This window comes from Rhyacophila brunnea, unplaced genomic scaffold (assembly GCF_057557595.1).
Source record: "Rhyacophila brunnea isolate RB1 unplaced genomic scaffold, BYU_Rbru_1.0 scaffold_13, whole genome shotgun sequence".
NCBI lineage: Eukaryota > Metazoa > Arthropoda > Insecta > Trichoptera > Rhyacophilidae > Rhyacophila > Rhyacophila brunnea.
The window spans coordinates 40,739,906-40,758,302 of NW_028232785.1; the positions used below are offsets into that span (position 1 = coordinate 40,739,906).

The window sequence follows — 18,397 nt, forward strand, 5'->3', positions numbered from 1 at the left end:
TATGCAATACTATAGCATGCGTTAGAAAAGGACTGACGTATATAATTGTGACATACCATATAGGACAATTTTATTTAAAATACATCCTAGTATGTTTCGAATGTCATTTTCATAACTAGGTATGAATTCTGGGCACGGTGCCGACCTCTGATGCACGTTATAAAACGGGTACCTATAGTACACCCAAAATACTATAATTTTCAAAACTGGGATAAAAAAGTTGGCAATAGATAATAGAAGGATCTAAAGCTGTTCGGGAGAATTAAAATAACCAACTTTTGAATTTTTGTCTATAAAAACGAGACGTTAATAACCTTACACCTGAATTTTTGTCTAAAAAAAGGTGATATTCATTATTACTAAGGAAATTTGTTGAAAGTGCAGAAAAGTATTGTTCATTCAACGCGTACTATATTTTTTGCTGAAACACTATAATTTTGGAGGCTCGGTACTATAATTCCACTTTGGAAATATGGCAGCACTGGTCTATTACAACGTGGCTTCAAAAGTATATTAGTCTATGGTAACTTCACTGTCATTCGTGCGTCGCCTAACATTTATAACTGTCAAATTTCGTCAAAATACCTTGTGTTTATCAACATTATCAACTGAAATGGATATCAAACGTGAGCTGGACGACATGGAGTCCAATCCAGGATTATTGCATCGTGTTAACGTGCATTTATTCAACCCGGAACGCCAAACGTCAGAATTACCAGTAACCATCAAGATAGAACACGGGAACGTCACAAATGAAAAGGTTATATTCTATATTTTATTGTAACTCATTCGCTGCTGACTAGATAATGATTTTTTAAATTACCACGTTTAAAATGCACGTTAATGACATCGATCGGCCGCCTGGCCATTACGCGCCAGGTGCGTCCTCAGCGTCCAAAGTATTAATCCTATTTTACTTTCTAAAGGCTTAATTACACCAATAACCGCTATGGCAGTGGTCCCAAACCTTTTTATCGCCGCGGACTGGTCAACGTTTGATAATTTTATCGCGGCCCGCTGAGGAGGGGGGGGGGGACGTTGATTGTTTATATTTTATAATGTTTTGATTTAATAATTTTAAAATAAAATACAGTTACACCAAAAAATGAATATAAAGGGATTTAACATTTTAACTCACTAGAACATTATCATAAAGCGTCAATGACATTGAACTACTTTACGAGCTGCTTGTTGGCGAATTTACAATCTGCAAGTCGCCCAGTGTCATCATTGAACAAGCTAACAAGCAGATTGTAAACAATCTACCGAGAAAAGTTGAAAGCCGGTCAACTTTACACGCTACACGCCGGCGTGTGGTCCTCGTCTGCGCAGTAGAGCGCAGTAGCAACCTCCCGATAAGAAAACGAACTACGTTCTATCAAAATAGTCTCTAGCTTGTTGGCTTCTCAGCGAATGGAAAGTTTTGTGTGTCATCATCACAATCGCAGTAGCTGAATCGCCCGCTTTTAAATTCGCCAACAAACAGCTCTTAAAGTAGCTCAATGTAATTTACGCATAAATCAATGAGAACCCTGAGCTTGTTTCTTTGCAACGAGACGGTTCCACCTAGGGGTAATAGGAGACAATGACACCCGAAGTGCGTTGCTCATGTCCAGTTTATTCCCTTGTTTTGTTTTGGTTGCTGTCATTGCAGAAAACCCCGCTTCACACAGATAGGATGTCAGAAATGGCAATAGGGATTTAAGTGCTGTGGTGGCTATCTCAGGGTATTCCGCCATGACTTTAATCCAGAACATCGGCAGAGTTGTTGTCTCAAACGTAGTTTTAAGGTCGCAGTCATTTGCAATCTCCAGCAATTGATATTCTTCTTGCATATGATATTCAGATATGCTAGATTCGCCTGGTTTGTTGACAGAAATGTTGGAGAGAAATACGCCACAGTAAATAAAATGGAAATAATTTAATATTCCTTGGGCGGCCCGGTACCATTTGATCCACGGACCGGGGATTGGGACCACTGCGCTACGGCAGCTAAATAGGATAGGAAAGACGTATCGAATTACATATTAACACTTATTGTATCAATTACAATAATTTAGTTATAATTGTTACAATAAGTACTATGTTTTAACAGCACCTATTTTAGCTGTGATAAATTTTTGACCGAGATAGACAGTTTTGACAGTTCGGTCTACTATTCTATACTTATCTACCGCTAAAGTGATAAAGTGATAAATATTATCAAATTTAGGGTAGGTTTGTATCAAAATATTAGCACTTATTGTAAGTTGGTTTTTATTGTTGCAATAAGTGCTATATTTAGCACCTTTCTTGCTGCTGTTAAAATATAGCACTTATTGCAACAATAAAAATCAACTTATTGTAATTGTTACAATAAGTGCTAATATTTTGATACAAGCCTACACTAAGCTTGGTAATATTTATCACTTTAGCGGTCGATAAGTATAGAATAAACCCACAGACGGTTAATTTATTGTAATTGTTACAATAAGTATTAATAATTCGATACTTTCCTACCCTAGATAGCTGCCGTAGCGGACCAAAAGCAGGCCTGTGTATAGAATAGACCATATTCATAGTAGACTTTAAAATAAATAACAATTACACGGAACGATACAGGTAACAACTCGATCGTGTTGACAATTAATTGATTTGATTATTTTATAATACCTATATTATGCTCATTATCCAGTGTGAACAATTTATTATAATGTTTAAAGCAACAAATGAAATTTAGACAAGTAAAGAGTAGTTGCTGATTGTATTTACTAAGATATTAATTTTAAAATAATGAATAATGTCAGGAATCCATTATTTTGTCATATAAACGTCAAATTTGTATTTTAAACACAAGACAGGACACGTTATGTGCGGCGACACTTGAAAGCTCAAGGGTAATTCGGATATTTTTGTAAGTTCTCGGTAATCTTCGACACGGTCGTGCCCCAAAAATAGAAATTGTTCCAATTCAGTCACAACTTCAGCGCATCTATTCTATACTCAAGACTGCATCGGCCGCTATCGAGGGTAGTTTTTCATATTTTTGTATTTAAGTATTATAATTTTTACAATAAGTTAGTTGTAATAATTGTTACACTAAGTACTATGTTTTAACAGTACCTCTCTTGGCTGTGCTAAATTTTAGTTTTACAGTTTTGAATGTTTAGACTGCTAATTTATTGTAAAAATTATAATACCTCAATACAAACATATGATAAACTACCCTCGAAAACCGCCGATAGCAGTCTTGTGTATAGAATAGATGCGCTGGGAACGGTTTGACATGACGGTTTGCTTAAGAATCTGCCAGCTCATAAAGTAAAAGGGTTTTGCATATCCATGGATGTTTTGTTGAAATAATATTGTTACAATAATAATGCACATGTTTCATAGGTAGGTATACCTTGTTTACATGTACTTTTGTTTACATGATTTACTGCTGACAGTAGGTTGGACAAGAAAACGCACGTGTAAACACGAATTATAGTGCAAGTTGCAAGTAGGACGTTAGTGGCTAACAGCGCATTAAATTTGACGTTGACAAATTTTCACAACCTATCAAATAGCACCATACAATGACAACACCGCGTCTCGCTTACCTACGCTTAAAAAATGAGATTGGCGAGACAGTCAGCACTTTTATGACGTGTGAACAGTAACTGTTATTGTCGCGATAGTTTAATTTACACACTATTGACGCCAGTAAATCCATGCAGTGTACAGACGCTAATACGCAGCGAATAAGTCCGCTAATAGTGACGGAACTAGATCTTTCGCATTGAATCACCGGCATCTTTAGATTAATAAAGCCTGATCATAACTTTTTGCACAAGTAACGAGTGGTCCACTGCCATACTATTTATTGATAACGTACTTGCAAGCAGAGTTTGGTATTCTATAATGACTGAAGAGTATAAATAAGTTATTAGTTATTGTCGTTTGGAATCGACTGTTACATTGGCAAACGTCCTAGTGTATTATGATATTATTATACATAGAAGAAGTTTACTTAATTTGATCGTCACTTCCAATTATTATTAATAACACATAACCACTAAATCAGATGAACTCCAAGGTCTCCAAGATACGTTAAAATAATCTGAAAGAATACTCCAACAAGTGAACATGACAGACGCATCATTATGAGCACTCTATAGACAATGACAGGTCATCCATAGACAACGGGAGGGGCGAAAAGTAGGACCAGTCGTGTAATGTATCGGCTTCCTTCTTCAGTGGGCAATGATTGAGTGCATTTTACTAGTATTGTTACGGCAGCAAACAATTATGGTGGTAGGAAGGTACTATGGGAACTGTGACCAATAACTCCCATGGCAATGTGCTGCCCATATGCAGACTTAGAATGTCGTCATATTCCATTGTAAGTCTCAAATTGTATGCAACATTGAAGTGGGCGGCTCTCGTGGTGCAGTGCGTAATGCGCTTGCCTTCCACTCGAGAGTTCCTGGGTTCGATTCCTGGTCAGGACACACAATATTTATGTGTTTTTCTCAAAGCCTGGGTGTTTGTGATTTTTCAAAATTACTAACAACCACCTTGTACGAAAAAGCAAGGACATGGTTATTAATAATTCTAAAAAAAAAAATGTTAGGAGCATACATTTATTGGTTACATGTAAACTGTAGGTACGTAAAACATTTCACCGTAGCACAGTTCGCCGTGAGCTTTCTATCTCCAGTTTTATTAGATTCAATATAAGCATTAATTCAAATTTCATAGTTGATTTTGGCAAAATTCACGAATTCATGAATGAAAACCTAACTTAATAAATTTAAAATTTGTTTGCTGCTGGCTTCCTGTAAAGAGTAAAACGACAAGAACCGTGTTTTATTTAGACATGAATTTTATGTCAGTACTATACGAGGTTGGACGGTCTTTAATATACGGCCATATATTTGTAGCTGTCAGTATATTATTGATCAAATATCTATTTTTAATGTATCAAATTATTCGACCGCAATAATAAATTCCCAGGGACTCATATACCGGTAAACAACTGTTTACCTGTGTCAGCAAATTGATTGGCGATATTAAATACGGTATCGCAATGGAAAATTAGTCTAATATCCATTCCCACAGTATCATATTATATTATGACTGTAATAATAAATAAAATTCACAGCTACTCGTATTTAAACCGCTGACTCGTTCAATATGATTATGTACTGGAATATAATGTTTAGGTATTACTTTCGACTGTATAAATTACGAATACTGATTTATCAAAATGTCACTCGAATCCAAGTACCTGGCTCGTAACTATCTCAGTAAGTAATATGTACTGTCATTGTATTTATACTATCGTACCGACCGTTACGCTGCAAATAAAACTCGCTCCTGCATACATCTTCGACTTCTTCATCATCATCCTCAACACCATAACTCACACATCGAACACTACATATTTCTTCACGGTGAAGTGTGATACGACGAACTGCATACGTGCAAGTTTCCGGACACGACATTTATTAAGGCCATATTCCATTGGCAGACGCACAGACCCAACCCGATCCAACGATCGACGCCAACCGTTGTCGCTAGCTATTTGCAATTACACGCAACGATTCAATCTCGTTGGTCCTTGATTTGATTGGTTAAAATAATACTAGTGTTGCTATTATTAAAAATATAGGTTGAGTGAAAACTAGATATTTCTTAGATTGGTGGCTACACTGAACGCATTCCCGCGCAATTTTACGTCAACAAAACTGAGTTGTCAGCTGTCAAACCTAGCGAGCATCAGATCTGTTAAAATTTATGCGGCCGTTTGACATTTATAGAAAGTTTGTATACTTATTGTTAATTTACATCATGAATAACTGGGCGAGCTTAAATCTCCAAACCAATTGAGTAATTCGAATATCGAAATCGAATAATCCAAAGACTAATTTATTGTAGCAAGTATGGCTATATTTCAACTGGCTCAGGCGGTCAGGACTCGCCGTAAACGAAAACACTGGGTCAAAAGTTGGCTAACTGAAGAACAGCGTGATCGCCATTGAATATGGCGGATTTTTTTACGTTCCACACTATATCTTTGGCGTGTATTTATTCGACGAGGACTGTGTCCTTGGTGATACTCCATATATATTTTTTAAGTTATCGCCATCTTGTAGTTAGTTGTTCAGTTGAAATCGACCAGTAGAATGAAATGAACGACCGTTTGCATGACTCAGGCGCATATTCGGCTATTTTCGTACGCTTTCGGCAATCTTCGCTTGATAATGAAAGAATCGCACGACGGATAATAGAAAATTTTCCACTTTCGACCCGATCGCTCACGATCCTTGAAAACCATAGAGAATAGAGTTTGACAGTCGTGGCAGACGATCGGGCCAGACGCAATCTGCCAATGGAATATGGGCTTTATCATCTACTGAGATTAGAGAATTTATACGAAATCTACTATCAAACAACGATGGTTTTAGGTACACTGAGGTCTGAATCGTTGACTAGTTTTTTCAAATTAAAATGTACTTTCTAATGACGTGACTTCACTTCCGCTTCATGGAAAGTTGCCACTGCTTTCAAAAGTTGTAATGTTCGTAGTCATTCCTTATTATATACTATATCCTAGTTAGTCATTATAACACAATCAATAAGCGCATTCAATAGTCATTACTCATAATCATTGAGACTTTGTAATGTGCTGGGAATTTAATTACTTAACGCATGATAAAGTAGTGCGAATAGTTCCTGACGATGACGAAAGACGAAATCTGGGTTGCAAAAAATGACTCAAATGAAATGGTACAAAATTAAACCAATTAGATTAACCTGTTTATTTTATTCAACGAATAATTCATAAGATTTAAGAATATAACATTCTAAATATTGAAAACACACATATATATATATATATATCGTCTCTGTTCTGGCAGAACACACTAACTGGAGAATACTAGTTTTGAGTAATTTGACTTCGAAGTTGTTAAAATGTGTGAAATAATAGTCTATCATGTGAGTTTATTAAGTAATCGTAAAAAGGATGACTTTAAAATAAAGACTGTTTATTTATTAGGAAGGTTTCCAGACGGTAAAGTTTGAAATAAGGAACATTTTGGTACTAACTCAATTTGTCATTTTTTCGAATTAGTGTCTTCTGCCAGAACAGTGACGATATATGACCCGAGAGATGCTAGTTCGACGCCAGCTGGGTGTCGTATTTTTTTCAAAAAAGTTTTTTCTATTGGTTATATATTTTCTCAAACATGTTTTCAAAAGTTTCTATATTCAATAATTAGAATGTTACATTCCTAAATATTGTGAAATATTCATTGAATAAAATCAATAGTTAATAAAAATATTAGCAAGTTCATGTAAGTTACAACAAAAAATCTCGGAGTGATCCGTGACGTCAATGAGTAATTAAAGTAATACATACTTTGATTAAAAATACAAAAGCCGATCGCCAGTAGTAGCTCAATTTGGAAAGCGGTTCAGAAAGTATTAAAAACCATTAGTTAAAATTTGTCGCAATTAAGTATGTTACCTATAGCATAGTGGTCTATGTGCATGGACGCGATACCCGAGAGATGCTGGTTCGATTCCAGCTGGGTGTCTTCAAAAAAAGTTTTTTCTATTGGTTATATATTTTTTCAGAAGTTTTTTCAAAAATATGTACCTACTGCCAAGTAGAATTAAAATTAAAACTTCATAAAGTATGTACACGCAGTTGATAGTATTAAACTTCAGCGAAACGGTAAATAATTTTCAACAGTAGGTGCGACGAAATTTCTCACTAGTCGCCAATTGGAGACAGACAGTCGATTTGCTTTGTCATGGCGTCGGATGAAAATATTCTTAAATCGTGTAAAGATGAATAAAAAACCTTTACTATGTACTTAAAAAAAAAAACACGTCGATGAATATACTATTATTATTAGTAATATAACAATAAACATAACATTAAACGGACGCATTTTGGATTTTTATGACAAATTATATTTCGTTCGTCACGCGGCATTTGCACAATCCGCGCATCGCCTAGCCACGATTTTTTTAGACCATGCCTCAACTGAAGTATAGTCTTAATAATAATGATTTGTCAATTTTTTCTCAGAATTACCCGATAAACGTCGTAAACATCAAGGCTGAAGCTATCCATCACCACAAGCCAGACAGCTCCAGTGAAGATTTTGATGAAGACAAAAAGCGTCTCTTAAAAAACGATGACTCCGTGGCTGGATCCTCATATTCTCAATGCAAGGCAGAAAATCAGGTATCTTTTTTATTTTATATAGCATTGCTATATTCTATTGAGTTACAATTAATTTCTTATAAGTATGTTGATTATTGTGACGAAAGTCATGTTCAACTGCTTTGTGGGCCGAAAAGAGATCCTCATCAATGGTAAGTATCTACATATATCTGGGACTAGTGTTTATTGATAAGTGTATATTTGACGACATTGTTAGCAGAGTAAAGCTGAGCTGTGGGTATATTCTATACTTACAGCAGCAAGAGAGGTGCTGTTAAAATATATCACTTATTGCAACAATTACAACCAACTTATTGTAATTGTTACAAGAAGTGCTAATACTTTGATACAAACCTACCCTAAGTTTGATAATATTTATCACTCTATCACTTTAGCGGTCGACAAGTATAGAATAGACCCATTGGAGTGCTTTTGGTCGCCTGATTAACGTCTTCAAAAATGACCTCCCACTGTGCCAAGCGCAAAGTGTTCAACCATTGTGTGCTCCCCGTAATCACATATGCGTGTGAAACATAAACCTTAACGGCCCACATGCGCAGCGTAGGTCAAAATGGAAATTTCGCTCTAATGTTTTCTAATATAGTCATATTTCGGTACGTCCATGTGCAGTGGTGTTAAGATTTATTTATTTTTAAACGCATTTAAAAAACCATTTGTAAAATTAATGTTAACATAATATAGTGACATATTTACGATAAAAAAATATATTTCATGATCTTTTTGATCCCAAATTTGACAAGAATTAGGCATTTTATTAAAAAATGGGCACGATGAACACATTTGAAGATAATTCTAATGATACTGATTATAAGCTATATCTTTGACCATTTAAATGTGATAAACATCCTATGAATAATGTTTGCTTAATAATAATTATTGACCTAAGAATAAGGTTGTATTTTTTTTGAAATACGCTATTTCTATTGGCATTTCCCAGTGGCTAAGCTACACCATACAGCCGCAGTCATAAATTGACAAACGATAAATGAAGTACGGAGTAAGATCATGTGAACGCGCGTGTTTGAACATATACCTAACCGATTTTTTTTTTTGAAACGGTACAGTCTCACAACTCAGGATTCGATCTATGGACCCACGACATTGTAAGTTGACTCGTTAGCCGCTTGGCCATAGTGGACTTATATGTGTACTTTAATTTAAATTGTGGTGTGTATATATTGTGTACCTATATATGTAGTAGATCACGACCACAGTGTGTTTCTATACAGAATATTTTTATATTCTAGCGTATAATAAATTTTGTTTTATTTTAAATTATATTTTAATGTCATTGGATTGAATATAACTATATTATTTTGTTGTAGATTTCGACCCAGAAATTGAGTACAGGAAATGACAATAAGTGTGAGAGATTGGCTACCATGATTCCCAACAAAATTAAAGAAGTCGATATCAAGGAATACTTCGAATCCATAAAAATCAAAAATGCGATGAGACAGCCCTTAAACATAACAATAGATGAAAAAAATATTAAGAAAGAAGCACAGACCCTGGATTTGCCGAAGGTCGTTCGAATTCACTTAGGAAGAGTAGAGCATTTTCCACGAAATTTTATTTGCAGTAATTGTTTCGCGGTATTCGACTCCTCGGATAGTGTACAAAGTCACAAAATTTCATGCATTACGTCTGAAAACTTAGAAAATCATAAAATGACGGATACAAGAAACAAGGGTGATTCCGGTTTATATAAAAACTCGCAGCTTAAATTGGTCAAAATACGTAAATTGATAAAAACCGTTGAAAAAAGATACCAATGCCATGTGTGCTCGTTGAAATTGAGTACAATTAGTTCTCTCAAAAGACATAAAATGGTACACACTGGAGAAAAACCATACCAATGCGATCTGTGCTCTTTGAAACTGAGCACAATTAGTTCTCTAAAAAGACATAAAATGATACACACTGGAGAAAAACCATTCCAATGCGATGTGTGTTCTTTTAAATTTTCGCGGCGAGGTCATCTCAAACGCCATAAGATGACACATGTCGGTAATAAGTTGTATGAATGCAATGAATGCTCATTTTTATGCTCGAAATCGAGTAGCATGGAAAAGCACAAAATTAGACATACTGGAAAAAAACTACACCAATGCGATGTTTGTTCGTATAAAACTTTGAGGATTGACAGTCTCAAAGAACATGCAAAGACGCATTCTAATAAAAAAGAATTTCAATGCGACGTGTGTTCATCTAGATTTAAGAGACTAGGTGCTCTCAAAAGACATAAGATTATACATACTGGCATAAAACCATATCAATGTGATGCGTGCACGTTTAAATCTTCGAGGCTCAGTTATCTAAAACGTCATAGATTGATACATACAGGTGAACAACCACACCAATGCGATGTATGCCCATTGAAATTTTCAATGCTCGATCGACTTAAACGGCATAAAATGAGCCATACCAGTGAAAAACCATATCAATGTGATGTATGTTCATTTAAATGTTTGGATATTGGTCGTCTCAATATACATAAAAGACTGCACACTGGTGAAAAACCTTTTCAATGCGATGTGTGCTCATATAAATGCTCGCAGTTTAATTATCTTAAGATACATAAATTTATACACACCGGTGAAAAACCTTATGAATGCGATGTTTGCTTGTTTAAATGCTCGCAATTAAGTACACTTAAAAGGCATAAAATAAAACATACTGGCGAGAAACCTTTTCAATGCGATATATGCTCGTTAAAATTCTTACAGGTCGGTGACCTCAAGACACATCAAAGAATACACACTGGTGAAAAACCATATCAATGCGATGTATGTTCTTATAAATGCTCTCGTCTCAGTCATCTGAAATTGCATAAAACGATACATACTAATGAAAAACCGTACGCATGCAATGTTTGCTCTTATACATGTAAGCGGAAGGATAATTTAAAAACTCATGAATTGAGACATCGTGAAAAATCTTATAAATGCAACGATTGCTCATTTTTATGCTCGAAATTGAGCGTCTTTAAAAAACATAAAAAGACTCATGCTCTTGAGTAAACATAATGCAATGTATGAACACCTTATTATCCTACCATCCCCTAGCGGAGGTCGTTAGATTTATCGTCTGCTACCCGGAACTGGAGAAACTGGTAGTTTTAGGTATCCTCCAGAGAAAGCGAAGCACAGGAAGATCGTCTGCGCGATGGAGCGACCAAGTGAAAGAGCTGACTGGGGGCACCATCCATTCTGCCCTGAGAGAAGCGGAATATCGAGAAAGATGGAAAGTCTTGGTCGCTCAAAGGATGGCGAAATTTAAATGTGGTCACGATCCTCAGCCATGAGTGCACGACCAAGAAGAGAGACCCGGAACAGTTCAGTGGATTTACACTCGTACCAATCATGGAGGTTATTAAGCCACGTCCGTCCTCTGCTACGTTTACAATTGATCTTTCCTTGAATGAAAAGTTGGGGAATGCTGTACTTTTGTCCTCTCATAATGTGCCCGAGGTACTGTAGTTTCCTAGTTTTGATACTACGCAAACTTTTCGGTCCTTTCCCATTCGATTGAGAACTTCAAGATTTGTCATCCGGTCAGTCCAAGGAATTTTGAGGATGCGTTTATATAGCCACATCTCGAAAGCTTGAAGTCTCCGTGACATCTCTTGGTTTATCGTCCATACTTATACTTAAGAGAACAATTGAGAGAACGTAACAACGTACCATACGCAGTCTCAGACTAAGGTTAAGGTCTTGATTGAATACCAAGTCATATCAATTATTGCTCATTTACGTTTTGAAAAATGATTGCGTATTTTATTATTGTAAATATTAATGGTAGATGGGCTAGATGTGATGCAGATGATCTTTAATGTTGACTGCCTAATCAGCATTTACTTGGTAAACCATTTTACAAATGATAATATACTACTAATACTTCACCCTATCATGCCCCAGCATTGGAGCATAGGGAAAGCACAAGTTCGCGCTACTTCCCTCTGTCCATTGCTAATTATCGCTCCTCTTACCATGGAAGACATGCAGTGCGTTGGTCGCTTTTGTATCACCTCTGCAGGGTGAGGTCTGGATCGGCCACAGTAACAAAACCCATGAGATTGTGCTTTAAAGGTACGGTGTGTTGCTCTCTCTGGTGGCATTTGGAACCGTGCCACAGCTACATGAAGTGTGTCTGCCGTGTCCTCTCAAGAAACTCAAGTATTTATAATGCGGTTGTACCAATGTATTCCTAAGATTCGGCGGAGACATCGATTCTCAAAGCTCTAAAGCCGTGATGTGTGAAGCTTAGTTCTTTGATACGTCTCACAGCCATACAGGAGCACAGGCAGCAGGCACGCGTTGAACAGAAGACATTTAGTAGTCGTAGAATACAAGGCCTGAATAAAAATGAACCATAAGTGCGAGTGAGTAAGCATTTGGCACACTTATATCTCCGCACTATGCGTTAGAGTAAGATAGAATTTATACGGCTAAATTTAATATTTTTTTGAACGTAGCCGGTAAATATGGATTTGACTGATTCTTTTAGAAACTGCGAGCACTTGTTGCTGAAATTTATTGTTTTTGTGTTTAATGTAAAGTTAGTGGTAATTATTTTTAGTTATTTTAGTGAAACATATTAACTATGTAGTGTTTAAATTTGGTAGCCGTACTGAAAAGCAATATGATAGTATAACGTTTCATAGTTAAGTTGATGATAATAAAATTGAAATTCTACTGTCCGTTATACGCAAAAAATACGGCTTCATTTTGCCGAGCAATAGGCGCTCTCTATATATCATTACTCTAAGTCTGAATAGTAAAGTTTCCTTTGTTTGGAAGGATGCTGTTAAAAATGTACATATTATAATATAATCATATATAATAATTGAATCTTGACGTGTGGTTGATTAATTAGTTTGATTTATAATATTAGAGCGTGGTGGGTATAATATATCTCTTAAATACCTACATAATTATTATGTATATTGTAGGATATTTAGAATAAGTAAATTTAAAAATATATGAGTAAATCGTCGCCATAAATGTCAATGGAGTCAGTCCACAAAATCATAATGCTGAGAAACAGGCATTTTTTTATTGAACTTTTTTGTTTTTAATATATTATATTTTTGATATAACGGTGAAACTTGGAACATCGTATATACTCTGTGTTACCTTTTTATTATTTTGTACAAATAACTAAAAAAATAGTATCTGAGAAGTTATGTGTGTTATATCACTTGAACACTGAATATTGAAATGTACCCAAAAAATGTAGTCAACAGAGTTTTATGGCTAAAATTCATTGACCACTGCATATTTGATGATTTTAAAATGCTTTTGTATACTTAACTCATTTTCGCCAAATTTGTGGCTTGGTTACCTTGACATCTACGGCGACGGAATTAGAATTTACCATAAAATTGCACAATAAAAGCCTAACTACATAATATTATTAGTTCACACTTTATAGAGTATTATCTAAGTACTCAGAATTCCCTTCCTACTGAACATTGAACAATATACATCGTATAATGTATACATATGTGAATTGTAAATGAATACCTACCTATTGTCACCAAATATATCGTCCCCCTCAAAGTATGCCTCAAATCACGCATCAGAACTCCATATCAAATCAGTAATCTAACAAAAAATATCGAAACACCCCCAACTAAAGGTTGAAAAGCCCTGCCTTACAAAATAATATCACAAATAACATTTCGTAAGAGCAAGCCCTAGGTAAAAAGTCCTACCTACCGGTTAGTGGCCGGCCAGGCACCCCAAAAAGCACCCCGACTACCTAACGGGACTCGGTGAGGGTCGAAGATGCGCTGGGATTTTTTTGAGCCAAATCCTCCCCTTGCTCCGCGACCGCATGTTTCGCCCATCCGCTAGAAGGGATGCATTTTCGGGGAGACAAGTGGACAGTACGAAAACGACCACCAAGTCGATAAAAACAAACGGTTTCTGGCCCGCCTTCGGCAGAGGTGATGCCGCGGACAATGGGTTTTGCAAATCCTAGCATCTGCAGCAGTGCAAATAAAACCTCTTAATTAATAAATAACAAGTGCTCGTGAAATTTAATAAATAGCGAATACCACACGGTACCTAATTAAATCAGCCCAAAAAAATAACGTCAGTGTAGTGCCTAATCTATGATCCCTTTAAATGAAACCAATGTAATACCAATGCTTGTATATGTTTTAGTGTAAATAAATCCAGCTCTGCGCGGGGCTTTCAATTAAAAATCCGTGTTATCAATATATTATATACCTGTATCTGTTACAAAATGAGTAACATAACCCCTGAAGTGCGATGTCTCCTCAACCCACCAAAATACCAGGATCTGAACAGAATCATCACACGTGAGTTCTTCGTCTTCCCTCGGTATTACTAGGTTGTCGATATTTTTATTTAATAAATCAAATCATTGTTGACATTAATCAAAATTCAGGACGTGCACTACATGAGATTCACATTATAACATATATTACAATAATAATAATAAAAAAACATGAATAATTTTATGCAATAAGAAAAGTTTCAAATACAAAATGTAAAGTATATCAACGAAAATGTCTTTAGGGAGCTCATCCACTAGTCTTGCACCCCTCGCTAATGGTGCCTGATGAGCCTGACATGAAGAAAGAGCTTTCACCCAAAATAGGCCATGCTGCGACCAAGCATGTAACTGACGGGTGCATACAAATTCAAGTTTTCTAGAATATCGGGATTGAAAACTATACCAAGTGAGATCAGGGAAAATGCTTTAAGAACAAAAGTGACCTACGAGCTTCAAGATAATGAAAGACGAGCATGCCTCGAAGAAAGGTGAATAAAGGTACCTAAATGAATATAAATAACGATATTAGATATTGTTAGTGCTGTGACATGAAGAGATTTCAAGCATTGGGTATCAATCTTTGCAATTGGGTATCATATTTCTCTTTCGACCATGTCCGATCCTAATAGGATCATATGGGCCTCCACAGAGTAGAGGTTTGTATTAACAGATTTTGTTTTTTACGAGAAATGGATGTCAGCCACTTGCTCAACCTATTAGGTCCATACCCTGACTCACGCACAAATTGAAAAACAATATGTGTACTTGCCAGACCCAGGATTCGAACCTGGGACCCACGGCGTGATAGTCCAACGCGTAAGCCGCGCGGCCACCGTGGGTGTCAAATTTAATAAACCAAAATGTCTGGTAAGTCTTAAGTAAATATAATTCATTAAAAGTTCTTTCAACGCATTATATGTCTTGAAGTATGCATGGTTATGCGTCAATTACATTGAGCTACTTTACGAGCTGTTTGTTAGCGAAGAGGTGATATCAATGCAAATTTCGAGAGAGCGAAGAGCGGCCAGAAGTAGAAGAAGATGTACATCCCGAGGAATGTTTGTCTGCTAACGACTTCAGGCGGAGAAAACATCAGGGTGCGTGTGGTGGCCTCAGCCATTCAGAGAAAATACTTTCATATATAATACCAATAATACCATAATACCAATCATTCCAGAAGACGCGGAAGCCATTTTTAATACTGTGTCCCATTATTTTCATAACCATGACAGATTATAGGGCTCAAGCCTGGGGCCCGGTGTGGCGGGTCAAGCAGTTAAGAAGGAGAACCACAAATATGCTCTTATAGCAAAAACAGTCTCCGATGTAAGTAATTTGACGATTGGCATAATTAAATGATACCCAATTCATGCGTCATTTTATAATTAACTTAACTGTGATTCCTAATGCGTCAATGACATTGAGCTACTTTACAAGCTGTTTGTTGGCGAATTTAAAAGCGGGCGATTCAGCTACTGCGATTGTGATGATGACACACAAAATTTTTCATTCACTGAGAAGCCAACAAGCTAGCGACTATTTTGACAGAACGTAGTTCGTTTTTTACCCGGAGGTTGCTACTACGCTCTACTGCGCAGACGCAGCAGGCCCCACGCCGGCGTGTAGCGTGTAAAGTTGACCGGCTTTCAACTTTTCTCGGTAGATTGTTTACAATCTGCTTGTTAGATGATGACACTGGGCGACTTTACAGGCAGATTGTAAATTCGCCAACAAGCAGCTCGTAAAGTAGCTCAATGTTATTGACGCTTTACTTACAAAATGGCTTTTTATCCTATATGGAGAAGGTTTGCATATTTCTTAGTTACCACAAAAGGAAGTCGCGATCAGTGCTTCATAATATGCTTAGTGCCGATAACTCAATAAATCAACTGGATTTATTTAAAAAATAATTACAAGATAAAAATAACTTTTATATACCACGTTTTTAAATTTTTTGTTGAATCATATAAACTTGACAATTATATAAGTATTTTAATAATTTAGGACAAATAAGGCAATTGTCAACAAATCATTTTTTTGCTATTTTGCAACACACAAATAAATATAGAATACTGAAATGCCATTTTGATTTCCATAGTAACTAACGTAAGTATATATTAATAATTTGGTTGCTAGGATCACCCCCTTAGCAACCAATGATAGTGGACTGGATTACGGATTTCTTCTGAAATAACTTTTCATACAAAACAGAATAAACTGAAAATGAATTCAATTCTACTTAAAGATGTAAAGTATTAAAAGAATGTATTGGCATCGTGTTCTGATATACCTATTCTAAAAGTTTTGAATGTCTAGATAGTTAGGAAGTTAGTTAAAAATCGATTGAAAGATTTGCACAGGATAAACAACCTCCGTACAAACAAGAATACGAGCTAAGAAAAACGTGGGAAAAACGCTAAAAATACACGGAATACCCTTAATTTGTTTACCCTTTGTTAATAATATATCATGTCTGATAGCCATATAAGTGTACACGTAGCATGCATGCGTTGAAAAAACGACATGTTTGGTCCTCACAGAATACAGCCTTGACATCCATGCGACTCCAAGTTGGCCGAATGCAGACCTTATTTTACAACGTTTTTATTAGCTCGTATTCTTGTTTGTCCGGTAGTTTTTTGTCCAGTACAAATCTTGCAATCGATTTTTAACTAACTTCCCGACTAGCTAGACATTTGAAACTTTTAGAATATATTAGCCATCTTTAAGCGGAATTAAATTCATTTTCAGTTAATTCTGCTTTGTAGGTATGGAAAGTTATTTCAGAAAAATCCGTAAAAAGTAAAAGACTATTATTGGTTGCTAGGGGGGTGGTCCTAGCAACTAAATTAATAATATATACGCGTGTTACTATGGAAATCAAAATGAAATGTCAAAATGACAATTCAGTAATCTATATTTGTTTGATTGTTTTTTATTTAAGTACTTCATATCAAGTACAAGTTTGAGCATTGAGCATAATAATTCAACAGAAAATTTAAAAACGTTGTATATAAATAGTTCTTTTTATCGTGTAATTATTTTTATTTAGTTCTGCATTATTTTTATTCCAAGCGATCTTTATTCTTAAAATAACTCCGACCCCATTCCAAGTAGACAGTTTGTTTTTTAGGTTTCCTTTTTTTTAAATTGACAAGTCTGTTTAGAAAAAAATAATTAAAAAGTTTAGTTTTAAGTTTTATTACGGGACTATTATTCTACAATACATTAATATAAATCCTTTACCGGTTTCGTCCTAACGGACATTATCAATAGTTGGTGCATGTTTTATTAAATTACTTAACATAAACTATTCTAATCTAACATAACCAAAACGTAATGCAAGCATACTTAAAGTGCTTCCATAACTTAAAATAGATTCCAGTGATCATAAACTATTTCCACATTTAAATAGATTGAGCCACCGCCATTTTTAGATTAATAAAGCATTAGCATAACTTTTTGCACAAACAACGAGTGGTCCACTTTTCAGCTGTCAAAATCAGATCCTTGATTGCTTGACATATTGATTCGCCCTTTCTCGTTTCAAATTGAATTATAAAAATTCTCAAATCAAATATTTACTATCAGTGTTATTTATAAATAATATATATAAGTACCTGTTATTCATCAGGTGTCAAAGTCAGACTAGTTCTTCATACAAAAACCGGTGGTATTATAGATTTCCAAAAAATATGTAACATTGATCTATGCATAACAGTTGTAGAAGGTGTGTTAATGCTAGTGTATTATTTATCATGTAACTTATTTATTCAAATCAAACCATTCCGTCTGAACACGACAAACGCGTCAGTATGATCACTTTATAGAACAATGACAGTTCATACATAGACAACAACGGAA

The 18,397-nt window shown here is 35.6% G+C and overlaps 1 long non-coding RNA gene across 1 annotated transcript; it reads left to right on the forward strand.

Annotated features, from left to right (window-relative positions):
* The first annotated feature begins 520 nt into the window (after positions 1 to 520).
* LOC147077531 (uncharacterized) lies at positions 521 to 9,703 on the forward strand. Its single transcript, XR_015069842.1, has 3 exons — positions 521 to 760; positions 8,066 to 8,224; positions 9,550 to 9,703. It is a non-coding gene; the product is annotated as an uncharacterized LOC147077531 (long non-coding RNA).
* The last annotated feature ends 8,694 nt before the right edge of the window (positions 9,704 to 18,397 follow it).